Below are 19,561 nucleotides of genomic sequence, written 5' to 3'. Positions count from 1 at the left end.
AAGATTCAGATTAGTATCGTTCGAGTACCAAATACCATAATTTATCGTACCTTTAACGTATTTTATAATATGTTTTACCGCCTTTAGGTGTGACTCTTTTGGATCGGCTTGATAGCGTGCACACATACCAACACTTACCATAATATCTGGTCGACTGGCTGTTAAGTACAGTAGGCTGCCTATCATACTTCTGTACATAATAGAGTCTACAGATGTTCCTTTTTCATCTTTGAACAATTTTGAAGTCGTAGAGATAGGAGTACGGGCATCTTTTGCAGATTCAAGCCCAAATTTGGATAGAAGATTTTTCGCATATTTTTCTTGTGAAATAAAAATCCCTTCTGTAGTTTGACTTACTTGTAGTCCAAGAAAATAGGTTAGTTCGCCTATCATGCTCATTTCAAACTCTTGTTGCATTACCTTGACTAGTTGGTCTGTCTCTCCTAGTTGTGTGGATCCAAAAACGATATCATCTACATACACTTGAGCAATTGTTATGTGTTTACCTGATCGTTTTATAAATAACGTTTTGTCTGATCCTCCTCTTTTGTAGTTGTTCTGAAGAAGATATTGAGTAAGTCTTTCATACCAGGCTCTTGGGGTCTGTTTTAAGCCATAGAGAGCTTTTTGTAATTTGTAGACATATTCTGGATGATGGGGATCTTCAAACCCTTTTGGCTGAGCAACGTATATGTCTTCTGAGAGATAGCCATTTAAGAAGGCTGTTTTAACGTCCATCTGAAACAACTTGAATTTTAGGGCACAGGCAATCGATAGGAGTAGTCGTATTGACTCTAGCCGTGCAACAGGGGCAAAAGTTTCGTCGTAGTCGATTCCTTCAATTTGGGAGTAGCCTTGGGCTACAAGTCGTGCTTTATTTCTAGCAATGTTGCCAGCTACATTGGTTTTGTTGCGAAAGATCCATTTGGTACCTACAACATTGACATTGTCAGGTTTGGGAATTAGAGACCATACCTTATTTCGTTCGAACTGCCCCAGTTCTTCTTGCATGGCCTTGATCCAGTGTTCGTCTGTTAGAGCTTCTTTGACATTCTTCGGTTCGATTTGTGAAGTATAACAAGAATATCCCGCTAATTGAAGGTAATCACGTTTCGGTTTACCTCTGGTTTTTACGCCGGAACTAGGATCTCCAATTATGTTTTGTATTGGATGAGCTTTCTGGATGCGAGTAGGGATATCAATGTTACCATGATCAGTGTCAGATTCAGACTCAGACTCAGTTTCTTGCTCTGGTTGAGTTGACATGGGAGATGGCATAGGAGACTCTGGATTAGGTTCTGGACAACTTGTGTCAGGTTCTGTCATTGGTCCAGGCTGAGACGTTGTGATAATATCACTTGGTTGATCATCGATTACAACATTTGTGGACTCCATAATGGTTTTGGTAACTTTGTTGTATACACAATATGCCCTGCTGTTCGTTGAATAGCCGAGGAAGATGCCTTCATCGCTTTTTGTTTCAAACTTTGCGACAGGTTTTCGATCCTTCAAGATAAAACAGCGTGATCCGAAAATGTGAAAATATTTAATGTTTGGTTTCTTACCTTTCCATAATGTATACGGAGTCTGATTCGTGCCTGGACGTAGATAAACCCGATTGATGATGTGACATGCAGTGTTCACAGCTTCTGCCCAAAATTTTTGAGGTAGTCCTTTGGCATTGAGCATAACTCGTCCCATTTCTTGAATTGTGTGGTTCTTCCGTTCAACAACTCCGTTTTGTTGAGGTGTTTTCGGAGCTGAGTATTCATGTGTGATTCCTGTTTGGTTGCAGAAGGTATCGAACAGATTGTTGTCGAATTCTCGTCCGTGATCACTTCGGATTCGAATGATGGGCTCATTTCTTTCTTTTTGGAGTTTTAATGCCAAAGTTTTGAAAGCTTCAAGGGTCTCAGACTTGTCCCTGAGAAAGGTAACCCAAGAAAAACGAGAATAATCATCTACACAAACGAGTATGTATTTCTTACCTCTAACACTTTCTGTTTGAGTTGGACCAATGAGATCCATGTGGATCAGTTCCAAGCAGTGACTTGTGTTTATAGTGTGCGGCGCTGGATGAGAGGATTTGGTTTGCTTTCCTGCTTGACATGCACCACATATGGTTGGTTTGACTTTCAGCTTGGGTAATCCACGAACACCTTCGATTTTCACAAGTTTGTCAAGAAGTCTGTAACTTAGATGTCCTAGCTTTTGGTGCCAAAGCTCAGTTTCATCTACATTGATCCTGCAACACAAAACATTGTTAGTAAGAATATAGCAATTGTCAGTTGACCTTGTACCTTCCATAACACATTGATTTGCTTTGTCTAGGACATTGCAACTATTTTTGTTGAAGCTCACGTTCCAGTTCTGGTCACATAGTTGACTTATACTTATAAGATTTGCATGAAGTCCTTTGACTAGTAGAACTTTCTCCAGTTTTGGCAGACCAACTACGTTTAGCGTGCCTATACCAGTGACTTGTCCTTTTATACCGTCGCCAAAGGTAACTTCACCTTTGCTTGTGTTTACGTTACTCAGAAATTTAGCATTTCCCGTCATGTGACGTGAACACCCACTATCGAAGTACCATTTTTCTTCTCGGCCTGTACTCTTAGAGTGGAAAGATACGAATGAGATATAATCTGTCTTTTTCACCCAGATTTGTCTTGTAAAGGGTTGAATGTTCTTGTGTTTGAATTTCTCGATTCTTTGATCCTTGTAGAAGTAGTAGCATTCCGGTCTGGTGTGACCCCATAACCTGCAATAATGACATACTGGGTTATAGGATTTATAGTACGGCTTGAGTGATCTTACTGTACCAACGCGATGTGTCGTTGTGCTAGATTCTGGAATATCTCCTCGACCAGGACCTGACGCTTTGACAAACACTGTTTTATCCTTTGAGCTGTTTCCTGTGAATCCTAGACCAAATTTTGTAGATGTCTTTCTTCCAGACTTAAGGATCTCATCAAGAGTAGACGTGGTATCCATCATTTGGATTTGGCGTTTGTAGGTGTTCAGCTCCTGCTTCAAAGTCTGTACCTCTTGTTTTAGTCTTTCTTCTCGGGCCAATGCCTCTTTGAGAAGAAGATCCCTGTCAGCTATTTGAGTTTGATACACTTTCTTTGTGTTTGTTACAATCCCTATTTCACTAGTTAATCTACGATTTTCTTTTCTTAGTGCTGCCCATTTGGGATACAATTTATTAAACTCAATTTCAAAAGATGATTCACTTGACTCTAAATCTTCTGCAGAATTATACTCGCCTCCTTCTGAGTCAGCAACATCTTCATGACACGGTTTAGCAGCCATATGTGCAGTAAAGGCAACAAAATTCCCAGAAATTTCGTCTAAGTCAGATCCTCCTGTTTCACCGTCCGAGTCATTATCACTCCAAGTAACTGCTGACATGGATTTCTTGCGTCGAAGATAGGTGGGGCACTCTGCTTGTACATGTCCGAAGCCCTCATATTCATAGCATCTGATCCCTTTACTGGTGGATTTCTCTTTGGACTGTCCTGGACGTGAACCAGAAGACTTGAAGGTTGATGAACCGGATTTAGAACTCGCTTTAGATGATGACGCCCCCTTTTGCATATTTTTGTTTCGTGAACCTTTTGACACCTGTTTCAAAAGTTTAGAAAACTGTTTAGTAAGAAATACAACTGGATCATCACCTATTTCATCTAAGTCAGGTGCACAATTATTTTCTTCAGCGGTAAATGCTACTGTTTTTTTTTTTGTGATCTGTTAAGATTTCCATCTCATAAGTTCTTAGATTCCCCATTAGTTGTGTTACAGTTTTTTTCTCCCAGTTGTCATGTTCCTGGATTGCTGTAACTTTCATCCGGAACCGAGGTGGCAGTGATCGTAGAATTTTTTTCACCAACTTTTCTTGAGCGAACGATTCTCCGAGGACCATAGCTCGATTTGCTAGCTCTTGCACACGAGTGTGGAAGGTCACGATGGTTTCATCTTCATTCATTTGGAGCTCCTCGAAGTCTGACTGTACCAGTTGCAGTTTCGATTGTTTTACCGACGATGTGCCTTCATAGGTAGCCTCTAGTGCTTCCCATGCGCCTTTAGCTGAATCATGGCCTGCAACAATAGGGAATTGACTTTCATGAATTAGCCCATAAATAATATCTAGTGCCTTATCGTTGTGTCCAGCACTTGTTTTCTCAGTTTGGGTCCATTCATTTTCAGGTTTCGTCACTCGAGTTTCATCTTCACTGCTACTGGCTTTGGTTGGATGTTCCCAGCCTGTTACAATTATACACCATACTGCTTCACCTTGTGCTTTGAGATGAGTGCATGTGCGCACCTTCCAATACGCATAGTTGTCACCGACTAGCTGGGGAAGAGCTTTAGTGTGCTCCATTCTGTAACACTCAATAACCCGTGAGATCGAACAATTTAACAGAATTAGAAATAATAATACTAACCGCTGAAGGATTGAGATCAAGGGGCACGGAGTAGCCCGATCGTCAGACTAATAACTTAAGTCTGGAGGCTCTGATACCAAATGAAAAGCCCGTGTATCTTGAAATCAATTTAACACTAAGAATTCTACTTGATTTTATATTACGAGACAATTTCGCTGTTTAATTAAATCAATTTAATCAACATATAAATAACGAAATTGAAAGTGTAAATAAAGTAAAGACACAGTAGAATTGTTACGCAGTTCGGAGCTCCTTCTCCTACGTCTGCGGGGCAACCCACGTCTGCCCAATCCACTAGATGTTCACCACAGAGTATTACAAGAGGTAACTACAAACGGCTCACAGCCTTTACCACTACAACTCTTTTAAAACACCTACTCAGGACTGAACCGTGCATGCCATAACCATCTTTGGTGTAGCACTTCAGCTGTCACAGGTACTGATTTGTAGTACAGGTTTAAATCACAATTAATATAATCAATATTAAAGCAGTAATGTAGGAAGCTTGCAGATGAGATCAGAATTTCAGAATTGGCCACTTCATCTTTCGTTTTCCCTTCCTTATATACTGTACGCAACTCCCATTTCACCAAGCCTTGATTGTAGCTTCATATGTGGCTTGAATTCTTCTCAACCACTCATTCATTAAATGAGATCTTCAGACTTGCTTCTTTGTCCAATTCATTAACAATAAATCTCCACCACACATTTTAGCTTGGTCCAATAATACTAATTACAAATCAATTTTAATTAACATTACATATTAATAAAATAAACTAATAAATTAGCCAATCTAATGTGTACTATTTTGTACACTTACAATTACCAACTGACACTACAGTATATCTAAACCGACACTGCCTAACGTATTATTTTTATATTATCAAATAAAACTGCAGTTATATCAAAATGATACTGTAGTTGTGGTGAAATTAAACTACAGTGTATATAAAATGAAACTGAATAATATTTTACATATTTGAGTGTATATTGTACAATGAAGCTGTAATTATATCAAAATGATCATGTAGTTATGTTTTAATAAAACTATAGTGTATATAAAATAAAATTAAACAATACTTTCACATATTTGAGTCTATAAATATCGAATGAAACTGTAATTATATCGAAATGGAACTGTAGTTGTGTTGAACTGAAACTGCAGTGTATACAAAAAGAAACTGAATAACAGAGTTACTTTTTGCGAAAGGGTGCGGAGCGGTGGGAAACGGATGCCGTTTCTTTTCATTAAAAAAAACGACGTCGTTTTGATGTGCAGTGCAATATAATTTGTCGTGCGAATGTACTAATGACCAATGTTTATATTTAAATAAGTATTTCAAAGTATATCAAAGTTATAAGATTATATAGGAGAAGTTCATACATAGTTAATTAAATGTCGAATTTGTTTATTTAAATATATAATTCAAAGTATATAAATGCAAGATAATAATATAGGAGATTCATTATAATTGTCACTAAAATAAATGTTTGCAACTTTGTAAAATTGATAGTCTAAATACTTAGTCTATAAACGATATTCTACTTTTGGTTTGAATTTCTCCAAGTCTTCTGAATTCTCTTTTTGGTAGCATTGTCATTGTCTTCATCTTCACTATTTGTCCTTTTTTTTTTTTTTTTTTTTTTTTTTTTTTGGTAGTATGTCATTTGCAATTGGGTTACTGGTGGTAGCGGCATAGATGGCAGCGTTATGCAATGGAATTATGGTGTAGGAAACTATGGATTTGCCTTGTGTATATGATTGGGATCTTAGTTGTACTATATATGAACTCTTAATCTTGAAAGGGCATGTTAATATTTTGCAGTGGTAGTTTTTCCCTACATGTTTTATGTGGACGTATTGAATAAAATATTAATATTTACTATATTTGTATAAGGCTCATGAGTAGTATCTCTTCTTCTATTTTTTTAACTTGTTTACTTGATAGTAACAACAATAACTTTGCAGGTAGTCCGAATACTAATGCTGCAACGTGTCCAGTTTCATCAACAATTTCCACATCCATTTTGCACTTGTTCATTTTCAAGTTCATATTTTAAGAATTAGTATGAATGGATGTAGAACTTGATGATTTGTGTGTGTGTGTGTGTGCGTGTTTTTTTTTTTTTAATTTTTTTGTTTTATCGAATTGATACTAACCTTGGAGTTAAATTGTTTGTCAATTAATTTGTGCATAAACCTTTTTTAAACAATGGCTACTTCGTATATACAGTGTGTTTTTGTTGTCAAGGTTGATGCTGATTTTGCCTTTAATCTAAGCAGGTTGAGTCTAAAAGATGAAATGAATTATAAATTTATATTAGTTCTAATATATTTAATGAATGCACAATAAGTATTTTACATATACAGGATCAATGAATTCAACAATGGTAGCTATTTTAAAATTTCTTCATTTTCTAGATTTGCCAAACTGATTGCAGCATTGTTGTAGTCTCATAATCTTTTCAATGCATCAAGTGTGTTACGATGCTTTACTGCCCTACATTGACAATTTTAATAATGAGTTTTAAATGTAGCTACGTAAGATAATGATCTAATTAACATTTACATATTGATAGGGATTATACGAACGGACCGTATTAGGTCGCTCTAAATACCTGCTTGGTACCCAGACGGGTCGCCAAGAGGAAGTATTCCCGACCATTTACTGACTCGGCCGGACCTACCGTAGAGTGCCGATCAGGACTCAGCTGATAGCCCCGCCTTCCAAGTATCGGATCATTCCTGATATTCTTAGGTCGGGAACAAGGTGAACGACCTGGGCCCCTTTGCTTCGTGATTAAGAATGGGAACTCTATCAACATCACCCGAGGGCGGCAAAAGCAAGGAAACCAGGAATCCTAGGGCGCATGGTGAAATCCGCAAGGCCTCCGGTCTGTCCCGCTGCATGGAGAACATGCGTCACTCATGTCGAGTTTTCAGCACGTGTTCCCTTCAATTCCCTATAAATTGAGCATTAAATGCAGGGAAGATGGACTTTTGGCAATTTCTACCTAGCTTTAAGAAGCTTGGAAGCCTCGGACCTACTGTCACGTAACCCGAGCTTGAGGGCTTAAACCAACAAGCAGACCAGAACAAGATCTTCGTATGATCCGACCCCCGTACTTTACGGGCCGACCTATAGGAATCATCGTATTTACTACATCATACATTATTATCAGTATAAAAGCGTACTAGTCCTTTAGGTGTTATGCTCAAGTTCATTTGGTTCAACCACTATTGTTGAATGAGTTCTTGTGGATAGAGAAATTCCTAGTTTAAGGAAAAAGATTAGATAATGTAGTAAAAATTTAAACATTTTAAATCATCTTGATATTACGGGGTAGTTTCCCATTTCAATTTATTGAGTTATTTGAATACTCTCTTTGTCAGCAAATCCTCCCAAGTAGTTATTATGATTGATTTCAAATTATTTTATTTTAATTTTTTTTCATGGTATTAATAAATACGGAGTACTTGGTAAACAAATATATAACATTGTTTTGTATTATAACTTTGATATTTAATTACAAAATAGTGTAAAAAGAATACAAATGTAGTGAATATAATCATTTAATGAATTTGGACGTAAAGAATCTTTGCATTTGACAAAATAAAGACAATATAAGTAATGAAATTATTTTCTTATTTAATTTATTGGTAATGATTAATTTTTTTTATTAAAGGCATAGTAGACAGTTAATTCTAAATTAAAGAAATGCATATCTATTATTTTTGGTTGTAGCTAATAATTTATTTATTAATTTAATAGAGTAATAGAGTGAGGAACATACTTTTCATTAACAACAATGAAGTCATTGATTTTTTTATTTCCATTAATTCGTTGTTAAGACAAATTGTTTTAGGAGTTTGTCAATGATAATTACAACAATTACTGTCAATAGAGGATGGTGATAAATAATTTGAAATATATGGTTACAATATATATTGTTATAAAGATATAGTAAAAATTAACTTACAAATTTCTTTAAAGTTTTCATGCATTGATAAATTCAATTGGAGCTAGTAGGGTGTCATTATTGTCAATTGTTTGGACAATGGTCCTACCGTGTAAAGTCTAGACATAGTTGTATTTCTGATCGACAACTTTGTAGTTATGTCGCGCAGGTTTGACAATAGCATTGGAAATAGTATACCAGGAGTTGGTCTGTAGAGTGATATCATACATTCCAATGCCGTGATCAAACACTGTTGCTTGAACTCGAATTCCATACATTCAAATATATCATTTATGATTATACCATTCAAATAATAATAATAATAATAATAATAATAATAATAATAATAATAATAATAATAATAGTAATAATAATAATAGTAATAATAATAATAGTAATAATAATAATAGTAATAATAATAATAGTAATAATAATAATAGTAATAATAATAATAGTAATAATAATAATAGTAATAATAATAATAATAATAATAATAATAATAATAATAATAATAATAATAATAATAATAATAATAATAATAATAATAATAATAATAATAATAATAATATTTGCGGTGAAAGTTGCGGATAAAGGAGAAGAGAAAGTGGTTTTAATTGGAAATGGTAAATTATGCCATTTCTTTAAAATAATAAGGATAAAGATGGAAAAAAGCTAGGAGCTTTTGTTAAAAAAAGTTACTGGCTCTATTACATTGTAGTATACACAAAGAACCAATAACGCCTCCACTGAGGCTCAAACTCATAATCTTTCAAATAAAAGTTCAACCCAGATACATTAGACCACATAGTCCTAGTAGCTTAAAATAATCTATAAGCTCCTAAATAAGGCCAAACAGAGCCATAACCTAAAGAATGGAATATAAATAATGGAGCCTGAGATACTGGCTCAAAACAACAGCCAGAAATAATAGGTTAAAAGTTAAGATCACATACCACTAGACTAGACCAAGAGAGTGGTTGTGAACTAATGGATCATCCTTAAAGAGATGAAAGGGTGCCTATTTATAATGTATATGCCCCTCTAGATGCTTGACAAATGTACGATTACAGATTGCTTTAATTCTTGAGGACACACGTGTCCCCCACTACCTAGATGCCAACGATCTTGGAGCGTTATGCTGTGCATCCGTATACACCATGCATGGTGCATCCGGATGCAAAAACGACGTCGTTTTGACACTAACTTTAAAAAAAAAAAAAAAAAAAATCAGAATTGCATAACTACACATCCATAATTTCATAACTATAAATCCAAAATTGCATAACTACACATCCATAACTTCATAACTATAAATTCAAAATTGCATAACTACACATCCATAACTTCATAACTATACATCCAGAATTGCATAACTACACATCCATAACTTCATAACTATAAATCCAGAATTGCATAACTATACATCCAGAATTTCATAACTAAAAATCCAGAATGAATGAACTAAAAAATGAATAACATAATGTTGTTGCTGAGAATCAGAACTGATTTTTTTTTAAGTAGGACGCGCGTTTTGATGCAAAACGACGTCGTTTTTGCATCCGTATGCACCATGCGTGGTGCATAATGCACATCATAATTTGCCAACGATCTTTGCACGGGTAAGTAGAACATCATTCTACTTTCTTATACATGAAATCTTGAGTAACTTGGGTTGTTAAGAACTTGTGTTGTTATACTTGAGGTTGTGGGCTTGAATCCTCTAACGACACCTCTTTTGTTTATTTTGTTCTATGCTTCCTTCTTTTCTTGGCAATAAAAAATAAACTCCCATTGAACTAAGATCTATCTAGTAAAATGTGTCCCAGTAGGATCCCAAGGAATCGTAGCACGTTTTATCATGGGAAACCTAGGCTACAACGCTCCTAGCACTTGTGGGAGGTAGCAAATAAGGTTTTAAGGAAAAGAACCTTGTGTTCGAACTCGTGCTAAACGTATACCCAAACACTCAACCTTTTCCTTCCCAATTTTCTGTTTTCCCATATAATATTAATCTTTCCGTAGGATTATTATTATTTTGGGATTTTCCAACTTATTACCCAACACCACTCCCCTACAAAGTCTGCAAAAAATGAAAGAGACTGCATATAGCTCAAAGATAAGCCATCTGGTTTTTACTCTCAGCTTTTTGGATCAACAGAGACGACATCAATATGTCATGTCCCATTACAGGAAATAGCCAACAACTAGCTCGCAACTATAATGAGAAAAATGATTAACGCAATCTTTAACCCAATATTTATCTTGAAATCGGATAGATATGAAATGGGATGCTAACTCTTTACATACTTTACTAAACCAGTTGGCTCCATTGTTTGCTCAGATCACTTGTCAGTTGTCACAGGTGGCTTTTGGCTGGTAAATTCTTAACAAGATCAGATATGATTCTTAATCATGATAATTCAAAAAATTATCACTCTTATTAAATGTGTCTCTCTGTGTGTGTATAGGGACTACTACTTGTTCAGTTCTGCAAGGCTCATCTTCCAAAGCATGATGAGATGATCACTCTGGTAGATGAAAATGGCGATGAAAGTGATAAAAAATACATGGCTATGAAGATAGGGCTGAGTGGTGGATGGAGGGGTTTCGCTCTAGACCATGAACTGGTTGATGGTGATGCACTGGTTTTTCAGTTGATTGAACCAACCAGGTTAAAGGCAAGCAAATCTTAATCCCTCCTAATCTTTTTATTTCTTTCTATCTTGCTCTGGATTGATAGTTTGCGGGTTTTTACCTATAACTTTGACGATTTAGGCTTTCATGGTTAACTTCACTTTGAATCTCCAGGTTTACATCATTAGGGTAAATGAATCGGAAGAAAATGGTGCAGAGTAGTGTTGTGTAGCAGTAAGAACCAAATGTTAAGGGTTGAGTGCAATATGAATTTGAATATAAGTTAATAGTAAAATATAATATTTCAAGAGTATGAGTTAGAACAACATATTTTCATCCCTATAGTGTGTATACGGGAAAGGTTTTGGTGTCTCCTCCTATGGAGTGTTTGGTTGAATCGAATTGAAAATAAGTTTCTTGGAATTGAAATTTGAAGAAAAACTATTAATATGTTGTTTGGTTTATGGGAGAAATGTTTTCTAATGAAAGTTGAATTTCTCAAATATGATATTTTTGTGTGAATTCGGATATGAATCAGATCACTTATATTTGCCTTTAAAAAAGAATAAACAAAGAAAAATTACTATTCTATTCCTGTTTTAGATGGCAGAGACTGGGAGGAACTAAAGGAAAGACAGCAGAAGGTAATATTTCGCAACTCGAACGACCACGGATGGTAATTACAGAAATTAGGGACTATAGGTGGTGAAACCACCAAACTCAAGGGACCTTGGTTGATGTTTACTCTTATCCTTCAATATACAATAAGGCTACTTATACTATTATACTAACTAGCATTTTTACCCGTGCGATGCACGGAATGGATTTGTTATAATATATTAAGAATATTTGGATCGATATACAATTATTTAAATTATAACATAAAATATATAGTGTAATTGAAGATATGGTTTGGGTCATTTATGTTTGTTGATGTTATCATTGCTTGAATTCGAGCAAATAATTGCTCAATTAATAGCTAATGTCTAGATGTACGCATGCAGTGTTATAACTTTAGATATTTATATATCATTGTTTCTGATTTTTATAAATTGGGCAAATGTGCTTGTTCTCTAGCAACTTAGTTATAGTAATCAATTGCTATCCTAATTCATTTGTATAATAAGAGATATTTTTTGTCTAGATATATAGCAATTATATCATTTGGGAAAACAAATACATAATATATCATCGATTGTATTTACACATTATTGAAAAACTCTTTGTAAACAACATTGGTAGTCGTAACACAATCTTGTCCATCATTGTCTAGAGCTAACACCTTCAGGCCATCAGGATGGGTGACTCGGGAGAAAGCCATATACAATTGTCTGTGATTAAAGACTGATTTTTTTAGCAATAACCCAACGTGAGTTAGTGTTTGGCCTTGGCTTTTGTTGATAGGCATGGCATATGCAAGCATCAATAGGAATTGTTTACGTTGGAACTTGAAGAATCTCGTATTAGAAGGAGTGAGAAACATTTGGGGAATACGAACTTTGGTTCCTTGATGTGTCCCATTAACTATTCTTGCTTCGACAATGTGATCTGTCAATCTTGTGATTATGAGCCGCGTCCCGTTACAAAGACCAAGAGAGTAGTCTATGTTCCGCAATAACATAACAGGTGCACCGACCTTTAATTTCAATGAATGATTAGGAACACCCTAAAATCTCAAACTATTTAAGAATTCAGTAGTGTGTACTTCTGATAGATTTTCACCGTATGATTCTGCCTTACACAAAGAGTCATAACTTGAATATGTTCGAACTTCTGTAGTATTCATGTCGCACATGTACTGATTAATTTGATCAATAACATCTAAAGTCGGTGAGAGGATCGCTCGGCTTTCTAGGTGCAACTCATCAAGCATGCCATATCTCGCGCTTGGAAAGGTGCTTCCACTATAGTTGTTATGGGATCGGGTCCACATTTCAACAGAAACCGTGTTGGAATATCGATCTCAGACAAATTGTGTTGTAATCCCATCTCTGATGTCTGCAATCCATTTTGAAAACCAATCAACCGTCTGTCTATCTTTCTCTAAAGCTAAGCTCCGTAGTCTCAAGTTTTTCATGAGCCTCAATACCTTGCAATTTGTCTAGAGGTGTAAAGAATTAATAGTTGTTCTGCCAATTACTGGTCTCGTTGCTTTCGGAATAACTGTAAGAATCTATCTAAAATCACCACCCAAAACTACAGTCTTTCCACCAAATGTCTTTTCAGCACTACCAGATATGGCAAACCTCAATAGATCCCTCATGGTTTTGTCCAAAGACTCAAAACAGTGTTTGTGCGTCATTGGTGCTTCGTCCCATATGATCAATTTGCTCCTTATTATAAGCTCAGTAAGGTCACTGCCTTGTGATATATTGCACGTGCAATCTTCATTCAATGAGAGTGGTATAACAAATCTGGAATGCGTCGTCCTGCCTCCCAGCAAGAGCAAAGATGCTATTCCACTTGAAACAACGTTGATAACAGTATCTCTGCGGCTCCTTATCTTTGAGGATAACATTCTCCACACAAACGTCTTGCCTGTTCTTCCGTAACCATACACAAAGAACAATCCACCTCCATTAGAATCAATAGCATTCATCACAAAGTCATAAACATTCATTTGCTCGTCCGTCAAATGTGTTACCAACGTTTCGTGCTCTCTCTTCAACGATTCCTTGTCATACGCCAACTCTTCGGCTATCAACATGTTTTCGATCAAACCCATGATGCTTTCGTCTGGAATTGGCATTTCTGGAAAGTCCCTAGAGCTTTTCCCCCACAAAGATAGAAAATTCTCCAACTCCACCAGAGCGAACTATTTCTTATATGAATCCGATAACACCAACTCTTCATAGTCCAAAAAAAAAAAAGAAACAAAATAAAAATAAACAAATGTGTTTATTTATAAATAATGATAAGCAAATAACAAAGTCGAATAAATAGATTAGAGCCCAATAATATATATTAGTTAATGTACACTAATCTATACTAATATGAATAGTAAATAATTGGTAAAAAAAAAAGTAATAAAGATTAATTTTTAACAAAATTTTATATGAAAATTAACTAAGAGGGGTGTATTCAATCATGACTTTCATAGAGTTTTAAAGACTTTTATGAGCTTTAAAAGTTTGGAGGTATTCAATTCAAACTTTTAGAAAGTCTTTACAAGTCAGGTAGTATTCAATCAAGATTTTTAAAGAGTCTTTAAAAGTCGTGTATACTCGATTAAGACTTTTAAAGATTCTTTAAAAGTCATGTGATATTCAAAAAGTTATGAACTTTGGTAGACTTTTCGTTCTCAAATATGAATAGTTGAAATCCAACCATCAACCCCAAGATTTCAAAATTTTCTTTCTAAAAACTTTGAATGTTTTTTCTCTCTATTTAAACTCTATTTTTTCTTCCTATTTAAACTTTATAAACCTATCTAAATTTAACAAAATTATTTTTTCTTCATTATCCTATATTTTCCTCATACCCAAACTCTATCAATTTTTCTCTCTCCTAAACTTTACCGTCTTCCTCTAAAAATTCGAAATAATATTATTTTTATTTCATTATTGCTTGTTTATATTGATTTTTATTTTTTCTATGAATTTTTTATCCCTAACTCTCTCTAATTCTCCCTAAATACATGAACAAAGCAAATTTTTCATCGTTAAATTTTTAGTATATGTTTCATAATATATTAATATTCATATAAATACTTATATCTTTTGATTTTTATTCTTTTTATGTTTACTTTCGTAATATATATATTTTTCCTTTTTTTTTAACAACAGGTTACTACGAATAGCGAACTACTGTTCGAAACAACAACTTGGGGTTGCAAACAGTAGCACATTGTTGTTGTTCACAGTCTCAAATTGCTATTGCAAATAATAGTTTTTTGCGTGTAGCCTAACAATATATCAAGTATAGTTTTTTATATATGTTATTAATATTAGATTTTTTATTTTATTTTATGCAACTTGTAATTATATTTTTAAATATTTTATTTGATCAATTCTTTTATTATAAATTTTATTGTTCAATATTGTTATGAATTTCTAATGTAAATTTTTTTTGTTGATGATTATTAATAATATATATAAGTAATTAGCATATAAGTCTCAGCATACTATGGATAAAAATAATAATGTTGAGAATGTTGATGTGGGTGAAGAACTATATAATAAGAAGAATTTTATAATATATATTATAAATGTTTTGTAAGAAAATTATATAAATAATAAGAATCAAAATCATTGAAAGTTTGTAAGGATGTATTCAATTTAGAATTTCAATGACTTTTGTAAACTTTTTAAAATAAAAAGTCGATAAAAGTCTATGAAAGTTTTTTATATAGACTTTTATCGAGTCTTATAAAGTTTTAAAAAGTTTTGAACAACTCTATGAAAGTCAATCAAAGTTTATTAAAATCTATCATTTTAAAAGTCTTTAAAACACTACAAAAGTCATGATTGACTACACCCCCCTAATATCTAATGAATTGGAAAAAGAATTAGTTAATTAATGATATGAAAAAAGAATTTCGTTGGAATTTTAATGAATTGGAAAAAGAATTAGTTAATTAATGATATGAAAAATTCTAATATATGAGATTATTAGTTAATTTCCATATAAAATTGTAGTCAATATATACTATTAATTTTGTGATACGAATGAGATTCTAATATATTACTTACCGTACACTAATCTATATACTAATATGAATGGAGCAAATACCAATTTTAGTCCCACTAGTATTAGAAAAATGACGGTTTTGGTCGACATGTTTAATTCTTACCAATTTCATCCACGATTATTGTTTTAGTACCAATTTTCATCCACGACTATTATTTTAGTACCAAAGTTCATCATGTCGGTCACCCCTCCATTTAAGACATGCCGAAATCTAAAAATTTTAAAGGCATTTTCGTCCTTTTCAACTAATTAATATTCCAATTTGAGCATGAATAAAGGGATTTAAGCCCTAAAATCGATCTCAATTCGCAGTTCTCATCCTCATCCTACCTTAATTTGAGGAGGAGAACTGCGAATTTGGATATATATGATACAGAGTATTTTAAGAAAATTTCAATTTAATACTGTTGTATTGTATTATGAATACTAATATTTAATGTAGAATTGTAGTACGAATAGGAAAGTAGAAAACAATATATTCTATTAGGACTAGTTTATAATATTAGAATAGGAATTTGAATGGAGAATTGATACTTGAATTAGTCTATAATTATGCTTCGTTTGTACTAATTTCTAAGTGAACATCAGGTGTTTATGCGCACATAAAGCATATTTCAGGTGTTGATGGCTTGAGGAAGGGAAATGTAGATTGAGGCATACAAGAGCTTAAAATGAGGACAAATCAAGATGATATTAAGGCAAGGTGGACAGGTGGTGCACAAATGGAAGGCACGAGGATAACAACGACCAACGGAGCATCGGAGCGAAGGAGAAGACGCAACAAGTGACACTTCGGTTAGCTTTTGGATGGTCAGGTGTCACGCTATTGGTCACGCCGTGACCCGCAGCGTGACAATCTAACCATCTGAAAGTAGTTTGCACGTCACGGTGAGGGTCATGCCGTGACCTTCATCGTGACCTGCAGACTACTTTGCGGATCCTAGGCGTCACGATGGATGTCACGCCGTGACCTCCATCGTGACCATGCAATCTGAAGGTGGTTATTGCGCGGTTGCAATAGTGTAAAAGGGGGATAGGCGTTATTTTGGGGGTATCGAGTAATTTTCTAAGTCTTCTTTTTAGGTTTTCTCTCTACAAGTCCATTCTAGAACATCAATCCATTGTAATCCATTAACATTTTGGGAAGATTTAGAGGAAGTTTATCATTTGTAGTCACAATTCCTACTTCAATTTCATATTACATACTACAAGTTCTATCAAGTTAAGTTCTCAATTTCTTACTTTTACATTTCACATAATTTGTAGTTTGAATTCATTGCATATTACTTTATAAATTGCTTTTAGTTTATCAATTACATTATGAGTAGTTAAACTAGTTAGGGATTTAGATTGAACTGCTTTGTATGAATGCCAACATGAATTGAATTGCCAAATCTAGGTTTTTCTATGCCTCTAGAATGAATGTGATTGTGAATTTGGAGAATTGTATGGACCCTTGTTTGGTTAGGGCACTACTATGCAAAAGGTCGTTGGATTTGGTATTTCACCTATGAGAATAGGGATTCACCATAGCCAAACCTATCACATTTCTTACTTACTCTTGAGAAAAGGGAGTTGGAAGGAAATGAGCCCACAAGATGTTTGATTAATTGCCTCACCTAGTCTAATTGCTATGAGAATGAGATCAGAACCTTGGTGAGAGTGCAATGTCCACGAGAGTGGCATTAACATTGACTTAACTTCCTTGCATTCATTGTTGAACATCGTTTAGCCTAGAATCTTAGAACGCTAAGAAACATTCGTACATTGCTATTTGATCTAAGTCCTCTCTTTTATCCTTGACTATTACTTAGAAATTTATTTGTTTTATGATTGTCTTTATGCAAACAAACATTTCAATTTGGTTAGCTTTCAAACACTTAATGATATTGTGTTTAACCACTCTCTACTCAATTCCCTTATAGTCATTCCCAGAGGACGACACTCACTAAAAGATCACCGCTAAAATCAACTTTCAAGAATTATAGTACAAATAGGAAAACAGAAAATAATATATATATATATATATATATATATATATATATATATATATATATATATTCTATTAGGACTATTTTACAATATTTTTTTTGGTGAAGACTATTTTACAATATTAGAATAGGAATTTGAATGTAGAATTATAGTACCAATAGGAAAATATGAAACAATATATTCTATTAGGAATTGTATTATACTATTTTACAATATTAGGCAAATATTAATAGTATAGGACTGTTTTGGACAAAAAGTTAAAAGTGAGGATTTTGTTTAATTTTTATGTATAGTATAGATAGATGCTTATAATTATTATTAATATACCAAAATTATTCTAACAATATAAGGTAATGATTAACTGGTAATAAATTCCTCGCCCTAGTTGAAATTTAATATACTTATACCATGGCGTACCTGTGCTTTCATCTTGTTTCCCATGAACAATACTTGTACGGGGTTCTTTTATGAGCTGGATCGAATAAAATCCCTGAAAAATGTGAGACCCATGAGTAAAAGCACAAGACTCTAACCATCATGTGATACTTCTATAAGATTTTATTCAAAGCACAAAAAAAAAAAAAAAAAAAAAAAAAAAAAAAAAAAAAACATAATTTATACCTTTGTTTTCAAACAATATTTCTTTACATTTCTTTTCTTACAAAAGAAACACCTAACAGCCTTTTGAATATGACCTGCTTGAATCTTCATTGGGGCCTTGTTCTTCTTCATTCCTCTTACCTAGTTTGAACGTAGCTTGTTACTATTAGAACCATCATGGAATACGAAATGAACAGAATTATCCTTCATTTCCTTCAGTATCCCTTCCTCCTGATGTAATAGCTAGATGTTTAAGTTCTAAAAAATCTCCACTTTTTCTTAAGGTTGTTATAGTTCACCTAGAGATGAGCAAACTTTGCTGGTGGAAGAAAAATAATGAAAAAGTGTACTAACCAATAATCAATCACTGATTCACTTCCATTCCCAACTTTTGTTAACTTTTGTGAAAGATTGGCTTGGAGTACTTAATGTTTTCCATAGTAATCCAAGATCTTGGTCTAATACGCCTCCATATGAAATTTGATTTGTTCAAAATAGTCTACTTAGTTCAACCCATGCATTAAACTTAACCATAACATTTCCAGACGCAAAAAGGTTAATCAAAGCTGCAAAAGTTCATACATACTTATCATTAATGTCGTGAGTTAACAATAACAGATTCAGAATTTTAGTAAATATTAAACTTTCAATATACAATGAAGTTCAACTTTAGATAATACTTAAACACACATAATGCCAAAATAAACACAATTCATTGGACAATCACAAAATACTTCAGTTAAATAAGTATGGTATCTTTGAATATACATATATCACTCTACCTAGATCCATTCATATGTCCCTTTAAATGTTAGACTATATGCAATGGCTCACCTTGGGTAGCAATATAATGTATAACTTCAATCATTCAAATATAATTCATTAAAGACATTCCTTAAATATGAATATTAAATTAAAATGTCTTAATCTTACAACTCACAAGAAACTCACTAATCAAACTTTAATGCTGCAAAATGTTACGTCAAGGAAAAATTTATGCTACATGTGCAATTAGCAATGAAAGATATACTTTTGCAAATGAGTCACACTTTTGTGAGATCGTCTCACAAATCTTAATCTGTGAGGCGAGTCGAATTTAAGATAGTTCTTTGTTACTTATCAAAGATATTATAATATTTATTACAGAAAATTTAATATATTTTTAAAATAAATAAATTGTTACTTATAATAAATAAATAAATATTGTAATATTAATATATGAAATTGTGATTCTATTT

At 33.6% G+C, this 19,561-nt stretch overlaps 1 long non-coding RNA gene across 1 annotated transcript; it reads right to left on the bottom strand.

Moving 5' to 3' along the window:
• Positions 1–3,045: 3,045 nt before the first annotated feature.
• On the bottom strand, positions 3,046–18,705 carry LOC109162755. Its single transcript, XR_002051141.1, has 3 exons — positions 18,372–18,705; positions 12,292–12,296; positions 3,046–3,058 (listed from the first exon to the last, which is right to left on the bottom strand). It is a non-coding gene; the product is annotated as an uncharacterized LOC109162755 (long non-coding RNA).
• Positions 18,706–19,561: the final 856 nt, after the last annotated feature.

This window comes from Ipomoea nil, unplaced genomic scaffold, assembly GCF_001879475.1.
Source record: "Ipomoea nil cultivar Tokyo-kokei standard unplaced genomic scaffold, Asagao_1.1 scaffold2957, whole genome shotgun sequence".
NCBI classification, from domain to species: Eukaryota; Viridiplantae; Streptophyta; class Magnoliopsida; order Solanales; family Convolvulaceae; genus Ipomoea; species Ipomoea nil.
The sequence above is the reverse complement of the archived record's forward strand: the minus strand, read 5'-3'. Positions and strand labels throughout refer to the sequence as shown.